General features: G+C 36.1%; 1 pseudogene across 1 annotated transcript; it reads left to right on the top strand.

The window, feature by feature from the left end:
• Positions 1-535: 535 nt before the first annotated feature.
• On the top strand, positions 536-15,865 carry LOC308414995 (arginine--tRNA ligase, cytoplasmic-like; annotated as a pseudogene). Its single transcript has 3 exons — positions 536-810; positions 14,489-15,416; positions 15,449-15,865. The product of its transcript is annotated as an arginine--tRNA ligase, cytoplasmic-like (transcript).
• Positions 15,866-18,653: the final 2,788 nt, after the last annotated feature.

Raw genomic sequence — 18,653 nt, 5'->3', positions numbered from 1 at the left:
TTTTCCTTTATTTTCATAGCAGTGTACAGGTTTGATATAAACTCCAATTTTTACTGTTTAATTATTTATTGCTCATCAATCTTATTTGGCATTAGATATATTAAATACTATAACCTTCCAAATTAAAAAAAAACAAACAAACTGTTAGGCAAGTATATGAAAATATCTTCTCTCACATGTGTGTGAAAATCCATAATACCACCAGGAATCAGGATCTGCCCACAGGAGGCTGTGTTCCCAGATCAATTGCATAGGCACTTTTCTACCTGGACAAGAAGGAAGCCTGTGGTACAGGCTTGGGGAGGTCACAGAGGGAGTTCTCAGAGCACAGAGAGCATGGTGCTCTCTGAAGTAGGGCCATTTTTGGCCCACAGTGAGTGCATAGTCTCCAGCATCAGAACTGGAGATACTCGGGATCTGCCTAGAGAAGACTGAGCTAGCACATCAGCTGCACAGGCACTTTTACACCAGAGGGGATCCTGACACATAGGCCCAAGGAGGTCACACCAGGAGTTCTCAGAGCCCAGAGAGGCGAATGCTCTCTGGAAAAGTGTCCTTGCAACCCACAGTGAGGGCCAGGTCTCCACCACCGGGAATTGGGATCTGCCTGCAGGAGGCTGAGCTCACAGAACATCTGCACAGGTGTTTTTACACCTGGACCAGGAGTGAACCTGGAGCACAGGTCTGGGGAGGTCACATCGGAAGTTCTCAGAACACAGGAAGTACAGTACTTTCTGAAGAAGCTTCATTTCTGGCCCACAGAGAGGGCTGGGTCTCTGTCATCTGGATTGGTGATCTGCCCACAGAAGGGTAGAGCTCCTAGATCAGATGCTCATGTGTTTCCTACCTGGAGAAAAGGTGAGCCTTCCCACTGTCTGGTGAGGGAACACAGGGAGTTCTGGGAGCACAGGGAGTGTGGTACTCTCTGGAAAAGGGTCCTTTTTGGACTAGAGAAAGAACCCTGTTGCCTCCATTAAGACTCTGGACCTGTGGGCAGAGAGCTGATTCCCAGAACAGCCTTGCAAGAGCTTATATACATGATCTCACAAAGAGAAAACTGAGTCACTGCCAATAGAATTCACTGCTTGCTCACAAAGAGACAAACACTCAGGAACAATCTCCCTCCTGAGCCCACAGGCCTTCAGACCCACAAGAGAGAAAAGGACTAGTCAGAAACAAAAAGATCACCTATAATCACTGACAACAACATGGCAAGAGAAAAGTATAAGAACCTAAGCAATGGAAAACAAGAAAACCTGGACACATAAGAACCTAGTTCTCAACCACAGCAAGTAATGGATATATCCCAACACTCCAGAAAAACAAGATTTAGACTTAAAATCAAACTTCATGATGAAGATGGAGATCTTCGAGAAGTATATGAACAACACCCTTAAACAATAACAGAGGAGCCAGGAGAAATCACTCAAAGAAATACAGGAAATCACAACCAAACAAGTTACAGAGTCGAAAATGGAAACAGATACAAAAAAAGAAATCAGAGAAAGAAAAAACTGTGAAGATAGAAGACCTAAGAAAGAAATCAGGAGTCATACATACAAGCATCAACAACAGACTACATGAGATGGAAGCAAGGACCCCAGGGGCCAAAGAAAACATAGAAAATATAAACACAACATTCAGAGAAGATGCAAAGACCTAAAAGCTCCTAAACAAAGATGTCCAAAAGATCGAATGGGAAGACAAAACCTAAGAATAATAGTTTAGAAGAGGGTGAAGAATATCAACTAAATGGCACAGTATATATCTTTAAAGAAATCATAGAAGAAATTTCTCTAACTTTATTTTTGTAAACTTTATTTAAAAAAACAAAGATAAAAGAAAAGAAATTAAACATTTTTGCAAAAATGTACATAAATACATTTTTGTCAGTGTTTGTTTTTTTTTTCTTTTTTTTTAAGGTGTAATACTCTGCATTAAGGTCTTACTACTTACAATGAGCAAAAAGTACATTTAAAACAGGATGTAACACGGAATTAGTCAAAGTTTTCTTGGTGTGTAAGGATTGAGCATAATATTTTTTTTTCTTGAACTTCACAAAGTCTGTGAGTTGTTTCTGGGACAGTGAGAGCCTCTGGGGTTAGCATCCAACTATCAGTGACTGCATATTATGTTTGTTCTTTTGTGACTGGGTTATCTCACTCAGGTTGATATTCTGTAGTTCCAACCATTTTCTTAAGAATTTGGTTAAGTCATTGTTTCTGATGGCTGAGTAGTATTCCATTGTGTAAATGTACCACAATTTTTGTATCCATTCATCTACTGAAGGACATCTGGGTTCTTTCCAGCTTCTGGCTATTATAAATAGAGCTGCTATGAACATTGTGGTATATGTATTTTTGTTGTATATTGGAGTGTCTCTGGGGTATATGCCCAGAAGTGGAATAGCTGGATCTTCAGATAGTACTATGCCCAATTTTCTGAGAAATCGCCAGACTGATTTCCAGAGTGGTTGTACCAGTTTACAACCTCACCAACAGTGGAGGAGTGTTCCTCTTTCTCTGCAACCTCACCAGCATCTGCTGTCATCTGAGTTTTGGATCTTGGCCAATCTGACTGGTGTGAGGTGGAATCTCAGGGTTGTTTTGATTTGCAATTCCCTGATGGCTAAGGATGTCTAGCACTTCTTTAGATGCTTCTCAGCCATTCGATATTCCTCAACTGAGAACGTTTTGTTTAGCTCTGTGCCCCATTTTTTAATAGGGTTGTTTGATTCTCTGGTGTCTAGCTTTTTGAGTTCCTTGTATACCTTGGATATTAGGCTTTTATATGATGTGGAGTTGGTAAAGATCTTTTCCCATTTTGTTTGCTGCCATTTTGTTTTCTTGACAATGTCTTTAGCCTTACAGAAATTTTGCAATCTCATTAAATCCCATTTGTTAATCTTTGAACTTAGAGCTTGAGCCATTGGTGTTTTGTTCAGAAAATTTTCTCCTGTGCCTATGTGTTCTAAGGTTTTCTCTATTTTCTCATCTAATACTTTCAGTGTATCTGGTTTAATGTGGAGATTTTTGATCAACTTACACTAGAGCTTTTTACAAGGAGATAAGAAAGGGTCTATTTTTATTCTACTGCATGCTGAGTGCCAGTTGGACCAACACCATTTGTTGAATAGGCTGTCCTTTTTCCATTGAATGTTTACAGCTCCTTTGTCAAAAATCAGGTGACCATATATGTGAGGGCTCATTTCTGGATCTTCTTTTCTATTCCATTGATCCACTTGATTATTTCTGTACCAGTACCATGCAGTTTTCAGCACAATTGCCTTGTATTATAGCTTGAGGTCAGTGATAGTGATTCCCGAAGATGTTTTCTTGTTGTTGAGGATGAATTTCACTATTCTAGGTCTTTTGTTATTCCAGATGAAATTGTACATTGATCTTTCTAACTCAATAAAGAACTCAGTTGGAATTTTGATGGGGATTACATTGAATGTGTAGATTGCTTTTGGTAGGATGGCCATTTTTAAAATGTTGACCCTTCCAATCCATGAACATGGGAGATCTTTCCATTTTCTGAGATCTTCCTCGATTTCCTTCTTTAGACGATTAAGTTCTTGTCATACAGGTCATTCACTTGCTTAGTTAGAGACACACCAAGGTATTTCATAGTTTTTGTTACTATTGTGGAGTGTATCTTTTCCCTAATTTCTCTCTCCACATGTTTGTCCTTTGAGTATAGGAAGGCTACTGATTTGTTTGAGTTCATTTTGTGTCCAGCCACTTTGCTGAACTTGTTTTTCAGCTGTAGGAGTTCTTTGGTGGAATTGATGGGGTCACTTAAGTACACTATCATATCATATGCAACGAGTGATGTTTTTACTTCATCTTTTCCAATTTGTATCCACTTGATCTCCTTTAGCTCTCTAATATCTCCAGCCAGTATTTCCAGTATTATGTTGAATAGGTAGGGGGAGAGTGGGCAGCCTTATCAAGTCCCTGATTTTAATGTGATTGCTACAAGTTTCCCATAGTTAAGTTTGATGTTGGCTGTTAGTTTGCTGTGTATTGCTTTTATTATGTTTAGGAATGGACCTTGGATTCCTGTTCTTTCCAGGACTTTTAAGATGAAGGGGTGTTGGATTTTGTCAAATGCTTTCTCAGCATCTAGTGAGATGACCATGTGATTTTTTTCTTTGAGGTTTTTTTTTATGTGGTGGATTACATGATGGATTTCCTTATATTAAACCATCCCTGCATCCCAGGGATGAAGCCTACTTCATCATGAGTGATCGTTTTGATGTGTTCTTGGATTTGGTTTGCAAGGATTTTGTTGAGTGTTTTTGCATCAATATTCATGAGTGAGATTGGTCTGAAGTTCTCTTTCCTTGTAGGGTCTTGGTGTGGTTCAGGAAAGAAGGTTAGAGTAGCCTCAAAAAATCTGTTAGGTAGTATTCCATCTGATTTTATCTTGTGGAATAGTTTGGAGAGTATTGGTGTTATGTCCGCAATAAATGTCTGATAAAATTCTGCACTGAACCTGTCTGGACCTGTACTTTTTTGGCTGGGAGGCTTTTGATGACTTCTTCTATTTCTTAAGGTTTTATGGGATTATTTAGATGGTTTACATGGTGCTTGTTTAACTTTAGGACCTTGTATCTATCTAGGAATTCATTCATTTCCTTCAGAATTTCCAACTTTGTGGCGTATAGGCTTTTGTAGTATGATTTCTTTGATTTTCTCAGTTTCAGTTGTGATGTTATCCACTTTCCTTTCTGAGTTTGTTAATTTGTATACTCTCTTTTTTCCCACTAGTTAGTCTGGCTATGTGTTTATCAATCTCGTTGATTTTCTCAAAGAACCAGCTCTTGTTTTTTTTTTTTTTTTTTTTTTTTTTTTTTTTTTTTTTTTTTTGATTCTGTCAATGGTTCTTTTTGTTTCTATTTGGTCTATTTCTGCCCTAAGGTAGATTATTTCTTCCAGTCTACTCCTCTTGGGTGTATTTGCTTCCTTTTGTTCTAGAGCTTTTAGCTAGGCTGTCAAGTTCCTGATGTATGGTCTCTCCAGTTTCTTTTTGGAAGAGCTCAGGGCTATGAGTATTCCCCTCAATACTGCTTTCATTGCATCCCATAGGTTTGGGTATGTTGTGTTTTTGTTTTCATTGAATTCTAGAAAATCCTTAATTTCTTTCTTTATTTCTTCTTTGAACCTGCTATCATTTAACAGAGCGTTGTTTAGTTTCGATGTGTTTGTGGGCATTTTGTTTTCTTAGTTGTTGTTAAATACCAGCCTTAGAACATGGTGATCTGAGGGGATGCATGGGAGTATTTCAATCTTCTTATATCCATTGAGGCTCGGTCTGTGTCCAATTATGTGGTCAATTTTCGAGAAGGTGCCATGAGGTGCTAAGAAGAAGGTGTATTATTTTACTTTAAGATGATATGTTATGTAGATGTCTATTAATTCCATTTGGTTCTTAGTCTTTTCCTGTTTTATAGTGTCTTTGTTCAGTTTCTGTTTCCATGATCTGTCCATTGTTGAGAGTGGGGTTTTAAAGTCTACTACTATTATTGTGTGAGGTGAAATGTATTTTTTGAGCTTTAGTAGGGTTTCTTTTATGAATGTGGGTGCTTTTGTATTTGGAGAATATATGTTAAGGATTGAGAGTTCCTCCTGACAGATTTCCCCTGTAATGAGTAAAAAGTGTCCTTCCTTATCTTTTTTGATAACTTTTGGTTGGAAATTTTCTTTATTTGATATTAGAATAGTCAGTCCAGCTTGCTTCTTAGGGCTGTTTGGTTAGAAGTTTTTTTTCCCAACCTTTTACTCAGAGATAGTGTCTGTCTTTGTCTTTGAAATGAGTTTACTGTATGCAGCAAAAGGCTGGATTTTGTTTATATATCCAGTCTAATAGCCTATGTCTTTTTATTGGGGAGGTGAGTCCATTTATGTTAATAGATATCAAGGAATAGTGGTTTCTCTTTTCTGCTATTATTGCTTTTGAAAGTTGAGTTGTTTCTGTGTCTCTTTCTTCTTTGGTTTTCTTGCTTAGGAGTTTACTTGTTTTTACTAGGATGTAGTTCCCCTCATTGTATTTTATTTTTCACCTATAATTCATTGTAGTGCTGGTTTGTGGTCATATATTGTATAAATTTAGTTTTGTCCTGGAATATCTTCATCTCTCCATCTATAGTGAGTGATAGTTTTGCTGGGTATAGCACCTGTTGCTGGCACTTGTGCTCTCTTAGGGTGTGCATGATGTCTGTCCAGGCTCTTCTAGCTTTCATAGTCTCTGTTGAGAAATCAGTTGTGATTCTGATTGGTCTGCCTTTATATGTTACCTGACCTTTTTTCCTTACTGATTTTAGTCTTCTTTATTTGCTTTGGGCACTTGGTGTTTTGACTATTATGTGTCAGGAGGAATTTCCTTTCTTGTCCAACCTATTTGGACTTCTGAAGGCTTCCTTTATGCTTGTGGTCATCTCATTTTTAAGGGTAGGGAAGTTTTATTCTACACTTTTGTTGAAGATATTTTCTGTGCTTCTTAGTTGATATTCTTCTCCCTCTTCTATTCCTATTATCCTTAAGTTTGGTCTTCTCATTGTGTCCTGGATCTCCTGGACATTTTGGGTTAGGAGCTTTTTGGTTTTTGCATCTTCTCTGACTGTTTTTTCTATGTTTTTAATGTTGTCTTCGTTTCCAGAGATTCTCTCTTCCATCTCTTGTAATCTATTAGAAATGCTTGCATCTGTGACTCCTGATTTCTTTTTTAGGTGTTCTACCTCTAGGGTTATCTTTTTTAGTGTTTTCTTTATTGTTTCAATTTCCATTTTAAATTACATCTTCCATTCCTTCATCTCTTTGGTTATCCTGTTCTTTGAGTTCTTCGAGTGTTTTTCTTGTTTCCTCTTTAAAAGATTCTGATTCTTTTTGCTTTTCCTCCCGTTCTTGTTTAAGGATCGCTATCATCATCTTCAGGTATGATTTTAGGTCTGTGTCTTCTTTTTCTAAACTGTTTGGCATTCTGCTGTTTGCTGTGATGGGTGAGCTGGGTACTGGTGTTGCAAGGTTGTCTTGGTTTGCTTCGGATATGCTCTTTTGCTTTCCTCTTGCCATCTTGTTGTCAGTGATATGTTCTTGCCTTTCCCTTATACCTGGTCTGTGTCCCTGGATCTCCACTGGTCCAGGTGACAGATGGTCTGAGCCCTGTTCTCTGCCCCAAGGCCACCAGGTGGGAACAGAGGTCCCAATGCTGGGTTCCTGGTCCCTGGATCAGGCAGGGTAGGGGCGTGCTTTCAGTTTGCACTCGGCAGAGATCTCTCTGCCCCCTGGTAACTCAGATCTCCTTCTCACCAGGCCTTTATCTTTGGGAACTGCTGGTCCAGGTGGCAGATGGGCTGAGCCCTGTTTGGCGCTCCTGTCTCTAACTTTATAAATGAGATGACTATGGATATATAAGAAGCCTAGAGAAATCCAAATAGATTTGACCAGAAAATAAATTCTTCCCAACACATAAGATTCAAAACACCAAATGTGCATAACAAAGAAATAATAGTAAAAACACTGAGAATAAAAGGGCAGGTAACAAACACAGAAATGCTGACCAATCAGAATTACACCAGACTTATCAACAAAGACAATGAAAGCTAGAAGATCCTGGACAGACATCATCCACACTCTAAGAGAACACATATGTCAGTCCAGGTGACTACATTTAGGAAAACTCTCAATTACCATAGATGCAGAGACCAAAATATTTTAGGATAAAACCAAAGTTACACAATATATGACAAAAAATCCAACCCTACAAAGGATAATAAATGGAAAATCCAACACAAGTAGGGAAACTACATATTAGGAAAACAAGAAAATAATTATGCAAGAAAACCAAAAGCAGAAATTCACACAAGCATAACTCTACCTCTAAAAACAACAACAAAAAAAAAAAAAAAACAAAAAACCAATCACTATTTCTTAATATCTGTGAACATCAATAGACTTAACTCCCCAATAAAGAGATTTAGACATTCAGACTGGATACATAAACAACATCTATTATTTTGCTTCATAAGGAAACTCATCTCAAAGACAAAGACAGACACTACCTTAGAGTAAAAGGCTGGGAAAAAAAAACTTTAAAGAAAATGTCCCCAAAACAAACAAGAGTAGCCATTCTAATACCAAATGAAAGAGATTTTCAAACAAAACTTATCAAAAAAGATAAGGTAGGGCACATTTACTCATCACAGGAAAAATCTGTCAAAATGATCTCTCAATCCTGAAAAATCTATGCTCCAAAAAAAAAAAAAAAGTGTACACACATTCATAAAAGATACCCTACTAAGCTAAAAGCATATCTTGCACCACCCAAAATAATACTGGGAGACTTCACCAATCCACTCTCATCAAGGGACATATCATGGAAGAAGAAACTGAAATTAGATACAGTGAAACTAGCATAAGTTATGAACCAATTGGAATGAATAAACATCTACAAAATATTTCATCCTAAAACAAAAGAATATACCTTCTTCTCAGTACCTCAGGGCACTTTCTTCAAAAGTGCCCATATAGTCTGTTACAAAACAAGCCTCAACAGATATAAGAAGATTGAAATACTCCCATTTACCCTATCAGATCACCATGGACTAAGGCTGGTCTTTAATAACAGCAAAGACAACAAAAAGCCCTTGTACACATGGAAGCTGTGCAATGCACTACTCAACAATAACATGGTCAAGGAAGAAATTTAAAAAAAGGACTTATTTGAAGTTAATGAAAATGAAAGTACAACATACCCTAACCTATGGGATGCAATGAAAGCAGTACTAAGAAGAAGACTCATAGCTCTGAATGCCTCCAAAAAGTAATTGGAGAAAGCATACACTAGCAACTTGATATCACAGATAAAAGCTCTAGAACCAAAAAAAAAAAAATGACAACAACAACAAAAAAGCAGGTACACCCAAGAGGAGTAGACCACAGGAAATAATCAAACTCAGAGCAGAAATAAACCAAGTAGAAACAAAAAAAAACATAAAAATAATAAACAAAATCAGGAACTGTTTTTTTGTGAGAAAATCCACAAGATCATAACCCCTTAACCAAATACATTAATTCCTACTACAAAAGCCTATACTCAACAAAACTGGAAAATCTGGAAGAAATGGAAGATATATAAAGCAGGATCAAATAAACCATCTCAACAGTCCCATAATACCTCAAAAAATAAAAGCTGTCATGAAAGCCTTTCAAACAATAAAAGCCCATGACCAGATGGGTTCAGTGCAGAATTCTATCAGACTTTCATAGAAGACCTAATTACAATACTCTCCAAACTATTCCACAAAATAGAGATATAGGAATACTATTCAACTCATTATTTGAAGCTACAATCATTCTTATTCTTAAACCATCCAAAGACCCTATAAGGAAAGAAAACTTCTGACCAATCTTCTTCATGAATATTGATACAAAATATTGAATAAGTACTGGAAACTCAAACTCGGAAAACAGCAAAACCATCATTCACCATGAACAAGTAGGCTTCATCCCTAAGATGCAGGGATGGTTCAATATATGAAAATGCATAAATGTAATCCACCATGTAAACAAACTCAAAGAAAAAACAAACAAACACAAATCATCACATTAGATGCTGTGAAAGCATTTGACAAAATTCTACAACCCTTCATTTTAAATGTTTTGAAAAGAGCAGGAATCCAAGACTCATAGCTAAACACAGTGCAAAAGCAAACCAGTAGCCAACATCAAACTAAATGGTAAGAATCTTAAAGCAATCACACTAAATTCAAGGACTAGAAGAGGCTGCATACTATCTCCCTATATATTCAATATAGTATGGAAGTCCTGGCCAGAGCAGGTAGACAACAAAAGGAAGTCAAAGAGAAACAAATCAGAAAGGAAGAAGTCAAAATATCACTATTTGCAGATAACATGATAGTATACTTAAGTGGCCCCAAAAATTCCACAAGAGAACTTTTACAGATGGTAAACAACTTCAGCAAAGTGGCTGGATATAAATTTAGCTCAAACAAATCAGTAGCCTTTCTCTAATCATAAATAAATAAATAAATAAATAAATAAATAAATAAGTAAATAAATAAATAAATAAACTGACTGGCTAAGAAAGATATTAAAGAGAAATACCCTTCACAATAATCACAAACAATAAGAAACACTTTAATTTGACCCTAACTAAGCAAGTGAAAGATGCGTATGAATAAAACTTATAATCTCTGAAGAAGAAAATTGAAGATCTCAAAAGATAGAAAAATCTCCCATGCTCATGGGTTAGAAAAATCAATATTCTAAAAATGGCCATCTTACCAAAATCAATCTACAGATTCAATGCTAACCCCATCAAAATGCCAACTCAATTCTTCATAGAGTTGGAAAGAGCAATTTGAAAATTCATCTGGAATATCAAGAAACCTAGAATATCAAAATTTATTCTCAACAACAAGAAAACTTCTGCAATAGTCTTCATCCCTGACCTTAAGCTATATTACAAAGCAATTGTGTTAAATAACTGCATGGTATTGGTACAAAGATAGGCACTTAGATCAATGGAACACAAATGAAGGTCCAGAAATGAGTTTTCACGCATATGGTCACTTGATCTTTGACAAAGGAGCTGAAAGCATTCAATGGAAAGAACAGCCTCTTCAATAAATATCATTTGTTCAACTGGCAATAAGCATGCATAGGAATGCAAATCAATCCTTTCTTATCTCCTTGTACAAAGCTCAAGTACCGGTAGATCAAAGATCTCCATATAAAAGCAGGTACACTGAAAATACTAGAAAAGAAAGTAGGAAGAAGCTTAGAACACATAGGATCATTGTTAAATTTCCTGAACAGAACACCAATGGCCTATGTTCTAAGGTCAAGGAACAATAAATGGGACTTCATGAGATTACAAAGTTTCTGTAAGTCTAAGGACACCGTCAAGAAAACAAATGGCAGCCAGCAGACTGGGAAAGTATCTTTACCAATTCCACATCTGATAGAGGTCTAATATCCAATATATACAAATAACTCAAGAAGTTGAACTTCAGAGAATCAAACAATCTTATTAAAAAATGAGTTACATAGTTAAACAATGAATTCTCAGGTGAGGATTATTGAATGGCTGAGAAGCATCTAATGAAATGTTCAACATCCCTGTTCATCAGGAAAATATTAATCCAAACAACCCTGAAATTCTACCTCACACCAGTCAGAATGGCTAAGATCAAAATGTCAGATTACAGCAGATTTGTAGAAAGAGAAATACTCCTTCATTGTTGGTGGGGTTGTAAGCTGGAACAACCACTCTGGAAATCAGTCTGGTCGTTCCTCCAAAAGTTGGACATAATACTACTTGGAGACCCAGATAGTCCACTTCTGGGCATATACCCCAAGGATGCTTCAACATATAATAAGGACATATGCTTCACCATGTTCATAGCAGCCTTATTTATGAAGCCAGAAGCTGGAAAGAACCTAGACATCCTTCAGTAGATGAATGGATACAAAAATTGTGGTACATTTACACAATTACTATTCATCTGTTAGAAACAATGACTTTATGAGATTCGTAGCCAATGGGTGAAACTAGAGAATAATTTAACCCAGTCAAAAAAGAAAAGACACAATATGCAATCACTGATAATTGGGTACTAGCCCTAGAAAGCTCTTAATACCCAACAAACAACTCTCAGACCATATGAAGCTCAAAAATAAGGAAGGCCAAAATGTGAAAACCTCAGTCCTTAGGAAAAAAAAAAAAAAAAAGAAAAATGAAAAAAAAATATGTATTCATCATATATTATTATGTAACAAATTTTGTGAGCTATGATAGTATTTTATAAAATAAATTAATTAATAAAATTTTTCCCAAAACTTTTAAGCAAAAAAAAAAAAAAAAAAAAAAAAAAAAGAGAGAGAGAGAGAGAACCTTAGTATTATTTTATGAACCCTGTTTGGCAGGGTAATAGCAGTGTAAATTAATTTTCTTTTGATTGGTGATTGTTAATATTGTGTATAGGAAGAGCCAATATATATTAGAAGATCTTTTTTATCATTCTTACTAATGCATGTGTAGTACAGCAATTCCGTTCTAAGAGTTAATCCTATTGATTTTGAATAATAACTATTTTGTCTGAGAGAAAATTGCTTAAATATACTTAAATATCATGTTTCTGTGGTTGGCTTAAGAAAAATTCTGAGATCAGGTAGTGAATTAACTCACTGATGTGACTTTCTTTATCTGAAATATGAAAAAGCCTAAACGCATTCAATCTGTTAATACTGCAGGATAACAATTAAAGTAAAATTATTTAGCCTACAGGGAAAAATGTCAGATGCAGTATATATTATAAGTTACATTTGACAAATCATCTGTTAGAGATAAAATAATGTATCTGACTAGATTCAGATTTCTCTAAAGTTATTCATTAGGTTCCAAAACAATAAATAAAGTTAATGTTACTTTTACTTTTATTTTGTTGTGTTGATGAAGAAAAGATGCATCCATTCTTTTAAAAATAGGATGCACAGAAAATGATAATAGTATGAAAACATAAGTATTATTGTGGCTCTTTAGGTTTTTACAATTGTATTACCTATCAATATTTTATAATTAGCAACATAAAATACTAAATAGCATACTAGTACATTCCTAAAACTTTGGGAGCTTAAGGTAAGAAGTTCAGGAGCTTAAGCCACCTTTTGTGACAAAAAAAAAAAATGTAGCCCATCTGCAGTGGATTGTGTTCTTATGCTAATTGTGTTACCCCCAAAAATCTTGTTTGCTGTGTCTTGCATTTAGGCTAAAGGAAGCCTGATGCTAGTTGGCTCTGATTGAGAAATAAAGTTGCTAAGAGTCAATAGCTGGGCAGAGAGACAGAGACTGGACTTTTAGATTTCCAGGAAAAAAGACAAAGTTCAAAGGAAGAAGAAAATCTCTATAACAGAAAAGCAGAAAAATCAAAATAAAAGGTCTCCTGAGAGACATGTAAGAATTCAGGAAAGTGAACCAAGAAGCCACTCTACCTATTGCATCTGTAACAATGACAAAATATAGATTTAGAAAATGTTAACTCAGGAATGCCAAAGGGGATTGTGTGTTGGCCATGGGGAGGTTTGGGAGTGTTTAGCAATTGAGCTAGGCAAGGCATCTCAAGATAGAAAGGGTTTTTGGGCTTGTTTTTGCTCTGTCTCTGTCCCTGTCTTTGTCTCTGTCTCTCTCTCTCTCTCTCTCTCTCTCTCTCTCTCTCTCTCTCTCTCTCTCTCTCTCTCTCTCTCTCTCTGTGTGTGTGTGTGTGTGTGTGTGTGTGTGTGTGTGTGTGTGTGCCCTATATTCACAAATCCAGAGAGCTCTGGCAGATGGCTAGAAGCAGGGTCACCCGCCTCAGGCTCAAAGTAGATTGACTATTCACTTCTATACCCACCTGAGCCACATGAGATACTATTAACACCTCATCACTCCACATTAAGAATAAAGAATGCACAATGCATTCTCATATTTGTCTCAGTGTATACTCTTGTCTCCAGACCACTTATCATTTTTATGTGATCTATGTGTAAATACTTAACAAATCATTTAAAATCTTCTTTTTTAGCTATATATCATTAAAGAATGTTGATGCCAAATACTCAACTGTCACAAGAGTCAAGAACAGTCCATGCTTATTTTATATTTTCTGATTCAGCAAGTGAGTTGGGCTTCTAAACTTAGACATGGACATTTACAGATTGTTATTTTGCATGTTATGAGAAATATGCCCTAGGCCCTAGACTTATCTTTAGTTCTACAATTGGGCTATCAGTCAAGCGGCTTTTATTATACTTTCATTCCACAAAGTGCTAGTTCTTCACTTCACTTTCTCCTAATTCATCTTCATGTACTACTTGCTCAGGAAGTTATAATATTCAGTGTGTGACATTATTTTGTACTAGAACTCAGATTGTAGTTGTATCTCTGCAAGCTGAGATTTATGACAAGTGATCAGTATAATGTTCATAGTGAAGAGATGAATTAGGCAATGCATTTTTTAAAAGTCATCAATAAAAATTCTATAATTGTAGTGTTAAATTAAATATAACTAATATATTTGGAATCTCCAGCTTTTCTTAACAGAATATTGACTAGATCTGAAAATATCTCAGTTATAAAATCCCATTATTAATCTTCAAAGCCAGAACATGTAGGAATAATTTTACATCCAAAATTAACCCCTTATGTTTAGCTTAGTAGTTGGATGGGGACTTGTGAGTTGAAATTACCAAGGCGGTTGAATAATTTATCATTATTTCATTTCATATTTCAGAATGTCTGGATGACTATTTTGCATTATTTCTTTATAAACCTATGTTGAAAAAATATGTATACATACACAGATGTATACATACATACTTATAGACAAACTCACATATAATATATACTTATAGACATAAGTACACACACACACACACACACACATACTAATATACATATTCCAAATTTGTTTCTATAAATTCAGGCCCTTGCAGGAAGTCTTTGACTGTGCCATTAAGGCTGCATATCCAGACTTGGAGAATCCTTCCCTGGTTGTAACACCAAGTCAACAGCCCAAGTTTGGAGACTATCAATGTAACAGTGCCATGGATGCTAAAAGCAAAGGAACAGAAAGTGAGTCCTAGAGATATCGCAGAAAACATTATCAAGCACCGGCCGAACAGTGATGATATTGACAAGGTTGAAATTGCGGGTCCTGGTTTCATTAATGTGCACCTGAGAAAGGACTTTGTGTCAGAACAGTTAACCAATCTCCTCGTGAACAGAGTTCAACTGCCTGTGCTTGTAGAGAGTGAAAAGGTCATAGTTGACTTTTCCTCTCCCAACATAGCTAAAGAGATGCACGTTGGTCACCTCAGGTCAACCATCATAGGAAAAAGTATGAAACGCCTCTTTGAATTTGCAGGATCCAGTGTGCTAAGGTTAAACCATGTAGGGGATTGGGGAACCCAGTTTGGCATGCTCATCGCCCACCTGCAAGACAAACTTCCAGATGATCTGACAGTTTCACCTCCTATTGGAAATCTTCAGGCCTTTTATAAGGAATCTAAGAAGAGGTTTGATGCTGAGGAGGACTTTAAGAAGCGAACCTATCAGTGTGTCGTTTTGCTGCAGAGTAAAAGCCCAGATATCATGAAAGCCTGGAATTTCATCTGTGACATCTCCAGCTAAGAGTTTAGTAAAATCTATGATGCATTGGACATAACTTTAATAGAAAGAGGAGAATCCTTCTAAAAGACAGGATGAAGGATATTGTAAAGGAATTTGAAGATAAAGGGTTTGTGCAAGTGGATGCTGACAGAAAGCTTGTGTCCGTGCCTGGGTGTTCTCTGCCATTGACAATAGTGAAATCGGATGGGGGCTATACTTACAACACATCGGACATCATAATCGCCTCAATGACTACATATTCTCCTTTGACAAGATGCTGGATGACAGAGGGAACACGGCTGCTTACCTACTGTACGCCTTCACCAGAATCAGGTCTATTGCGCGCCTGGCCAATATTGATGAGGAAATGCTGCAGAGAGCTGCTCGGGAAACCAAGATCATTCTGGACCATGAGAAGGAGTTGGAACTGGGCCGGTGCATTTTACGGTTGCCTGAGATCCTGCAGAAGATCTTATATGACCTGTTTCTCCACACTCTCTGTGATTACATTTATGGTCTGGCAACCACTTTCACGGAGTTCTATGATAGCTGCTACTGTATGGAGAAAGACCAGCAGACTGGGAAAGTATTGATAGTGAACATGTGGCGAATGCTTCTGTGTGAAGCAGTAGCTGTTGTCATGGCCAAGGGGTTCGACATACTGGGGATAAAACCCTTCGAAAGGATGTGATCCTTAGCCTGGGGACTATTTTTACGTTTGCTTTTTAAACCATGTGGACACAAAAGTAGTAAAGAAATTTTCACAAAAATAAATAAATAGATAGATAGATAGATAGATAAATAAAATAAATAAATAAATAAATAAATAAATAAATAAATAAATAAATAAATAAATTCAGGCCTTTTCTTACAGACTGCATTGAATCTGTAGATTGCTTTTGTCAAGATTTATTATTGTGTGATGTTTCTAATCCACGAGTATGGGGAATATTTCCATCTTCTCCAATTTCCTCCTTCACAGACTTGAAGTTTTTGTCATATAGATCTTTTACTTGCTTAGTTAGGGTCACACCAAAGTATTTTATATTCTTTGTGACTATTGTGAAAGGTTTAAATTACATAATTATTTTCTCAGCATGTTTATTTTTTGACTAGAGGAAGGCTACTGATTTGTTTGAGTTAATTTTATATCCAGCCACTTAGCTTAAATTGTTTATCAGTCCTAAGAATTCTCTGGTGAAGTTTTTGTGGTCACTTAATCTACTATCATATCAACTGGAAATAGTGATGTTTTGGTTTCCTCCTGTCCCATTTGAATTCCTTTGACATCCTTTTGCTGTTTAATTTCTCTGGCCAGGACTTCCAGGATTATATGGAATATGTAGGGGGAAAAGGGGCATCCTTATCTAGTCTGTAATTTAAGTGGTATTGCTTCAAGTTTTTCACCATTTAGTATGATGTTTGCTACTGTTTTACTGTGTATAGCTTTTATTATGTTTAGTTACGGGCCTTGAATTCCTGATCTTTTCAAAACTTTTAAAATGGAGGGGTGTTGAATTTTGTCAAATGATTTTTCAACATCCCATAAGTGCTTTTTTTATTCCCTTTGAGCTTGTTCATTAGTGGATTATATTGATTTATTCCCCTATATTGGACCATCCTTGAATCCCTGGGATGAAGCCTACTTGGTCATGGTGAGTGATCTATTTGGTGATCTTTGATTCAGATTTTAAAATTTTTATTGATTTTTTTTTGTGCCTCGATGTTCATGAGGAAAATTTGTCTGAGGTTCTTTTTCTTTGTAGGGTCTTGTGTGGTTTAGATATAGGGGTAATTGTGGCATTGAAGAATGAGTTGTGTGTTGTTCCCTTTCTTTCTATTTTGCAGAATAGTGTGGAGAGTATTATTGTTAGGACTTACATGAAGTATGAAGGTTTGATAACTGAATCCATCTGGTCTGGTCCTGGGCTTGGTTTTTTTTTTTTTTTTTTGGTTGGGAGGCTTTTGATAATTGCTTGTATTTTGATGGAGGTCATGAGACTGTTTAGATGGTTTATCTGATCCTGATTTAACTTTGATACCTGGTATCTATCTAGATTTTCCAGTTCTGTTCTGTAGTAGGATCTGATTGATATCATGAATTTCCTCAGTTTCTGTTGTGATGTCTCCCTTTTCACTGCTGACTTTGTTCATTTGAATACCATCTCTGTGCCCTCTAGTTAGTAGTCTAAGGGTTTATCAATCTCGTTGATATTCTCAAAGAACCAGTTTCTGGTTTTGTTGAATCTTTGTTTAGTTTATTTTGTTCCTTCTTGGTTGGTTTCTGCTCTGAGTTTGATTATTTTTTGCCCTCTATTCCTTTTGGGAATATTTGCTTCTTTTTATTCTATACCTTTCAGTGTGGTGTCAAGTTCTTAGTGCTCTCTACAGTCTCCTTTTGGAGGCACTCATAGCTATGTGTTTTCCACTTACTACTTCTTTCATTGTATCCCATAAGTTTGGGTATATTGTTCCTTCATATTTTGAAAATTCAAAAAAATATTTTAATTGCATTATTTATGTTTTCCTTGACCAAGTAATCATTGAGTAGAATATTTTTCTGTTTCCATGTGTGTGTGGGCTTTTTGTTGTTGTTATGGAAGACCAGCCTTAGTCCATGTTGATCTGATGGTAAGCATGTACTTATTTCAACTTCCTGTATCTGTTGAGGCCTGTTTTGTTACCAACTATATGGTCAATTTTGGAGAAGGCATCATTTGGTGGTGAGAAGTTATATTCTTTTGTTTTAAGATGAAATGTTCTATATATGTCTGTAAAAACCATTTGTTCACAACTTCTGTTATTTTCATTGTGTCTCTGTTCAGTTTCTGCCTTCATGATCAGTTAATTGATAAGAGTGCATTGTTGAAGTCTCCCACTTTTATTGTTTGTGGTGCAACATATGCTTTGAGCTTGAGTGAAGTTTCTTTTATGAATATGGGTGCCTTTGTATTTGGAGATAGATGTTCAGGGTTGAGAGTTCATCTTAGTAGATTATTCCTTTGATGAGTAATCTTTTTGATGAGTAATCTTTGATAAGTTATCTTTTTTGATGACTTTTGGTTGAAAATCTATTTTATTCGATATTAGCATTGCTACTCCAGCTTGTTTCTTGGGACCATTTGCTTCAAAAGGTTTTTTTTTTTTTTTTTTTTTTTTTTTTTTTTTTTTTTTTTTTTTTTTTTTTTTAATTTCCCAACCTTTTACTTTGAAATAGTACCTGTCTTTGTTGCTGAAATTAGTTTCCTATATGTAGCAAAAGGCTAGATCCTGTTTATATATCCAGGCTATTAGTCTATGCCTTTTTATTGGAAAGTTGAGTCCATTGTGATTTTTGGGTTTTTGCATTTCCTCTTTAAGGGCTTCACCTTGTTTGCATGTCTTCTCCTGACTTACCTGTACTTCTTTAAATGGGTTATTTATGTGCTTCTCGAGGTCTCCAATGTCACCATGAAGTATGATGTTAAGTCTAAATTTTG

Source organism: Micromys minutus (genome assembly GCF_963924665.1).
Source record: "Micromys minutus genome assembly, chromosome: X".
NCBI classification, from domain to species: domain Eukaryota; kingdom Metazoa; phylum Chordata; class Mammalia; order Rodentia; family Muridae; genus Micromys; species Micromys minutus.
The sequence above is the reverse complement of the archived record's forward strand: the minus strand, read 5'-3'. Positions and strand labels throughout refer to the sequence as shown.